This window comes from Morus notabilis, unplaced genomic scaffold (genome assembly GCF_000414095.1).
Source record: "Morus notabilis unplaced genomic scaffold, ASM41409v2 Scaffold442, whole genome shotgun sequence".
NCBI lineage: Eukaryota > Viridiplantae > Streptophyta > Magnoliopsida > Rosales > Moraceae > Morus > Morus notabilis.
This window is the reverse complement of record NW_010358595.1, coordinates 426,671-428,207: the sequence shown is the minus strand read 5'-3', so window position 1 is coordinate 428,207 and position 1,537 is coordinate 426,671.

Sequence of the window (1,537 nt, the reverse complement as noted above, 5' to 3'; positions counted from 1 at the left end):
CACATATATGTATATGTACACACACACACAATATATATATATATATATATATATATATATATATATATATATATCATGTTTCTTAGGTATGAAATCAAATATTCAGCGAAGGCAATTCAAATGGCTTGGAGGACGTTAGTTGCATAGAAGGCAAGCCGAATGACTTGAAATAAGTCCATAGGTCTAGCTAGACTTCGTGGCTTGGCATTGCTGGAGGTTTTCCAAAAATAAATTCTCATAACTCCATTTTTTTTTGTGGGACTTTTAATTCAAATTTAATAAAATATCATGTTTTCACACCCATGGTTTTTTCTCTCTCTGAAAAAAAGGTAACTAAAAACTCTTATATTTGATACAATGTTAGTTTACTAATTCTCCTATACTCAAAACTATCAATAGAAAGCGCGTGTGCTGATGCTACATTGTACTTTGACTTTTCGAAATATTTTTACTATTAATGGAGTTCTTTTTTCCCTACCAGGCTATCCTACGCATATAAATTGTGTATGTAAAAATATATTTGTGCAGCTTTAACAAAAATTTACTAGTGTTTTCTCATGCAGTTCAAGGTATAAGCCGTACAATATTAAGGAAACTGATCAGGCGTGCCACACGAGAATCAAATCCGCATGTTCCCAATTAGTTGGGACCAGCAATTTTGAGAAACCCCTTTGGTTGTACGAAGATGCCTTATACCACCAACCAAAGCTTTCGCATATGCAAATTCTCTGGAACTAATTCCCAGTCCAAAAAGGATTCATATGACCTAGTCATTTTATTTAATTATTTCAAAATTAACCCCATACACAAGTGGGTTTTTGTAAAGCTTTTCTAGGGCCAACTCGAGCGAGGGTTAGATGGAAACTCGAGTCGGGTTTTCGTTATGGCAGGTTTCTGGACTTTTTTAATTTATTTTTTTGTTTCCTTTTTTTATTTTTATTAAAATTAGAATCGAGTTCCCTCTCTGAAATTTATGGATATAAAGACGGAAATCTGGTCAAAGCCTTTATATATATGTCCTTTGGTTACGTTTTGATTATTGAGTCAAAAGTAATAGAGCTTGTGGATTTATTTATATATAGTACTCTTGTCATGTTCATGACCAATTTCCCCTTTTTCTTCTTTTCTTTTGGTTATTTTTTTTTTTCATTTAATTAAGGAGAATTTGAGCCACATACACAAACATGTTTTAGAATCTGATCACTTTTAAGTGTTTAAATCAGTTAAATTAGCATTGTTTTTAAAGAATTCGTTTATTGTCTATCTCTTCTAAGGAAACTTGAGCTCTAGAACTTTTGTGTTCATGAACTTAGTTCTTTAAGCCAATAACTTATAGGAAAAAAAAAAGGTCAAGATTAACTTAAGAGTATTAGTCTACTTTTTGAAAAGGCAATAACATATTAAATGATGATTGGCACTCTTTGTTCAATCAATTGGCTGCTTTCACTGGCTCACTGCGAGAGTATGGATTTCGTACACCGTAGTGAACTAATTTATATTATCACTTCCCACAAAGTAGTTAGTAAGGTTAATTAAA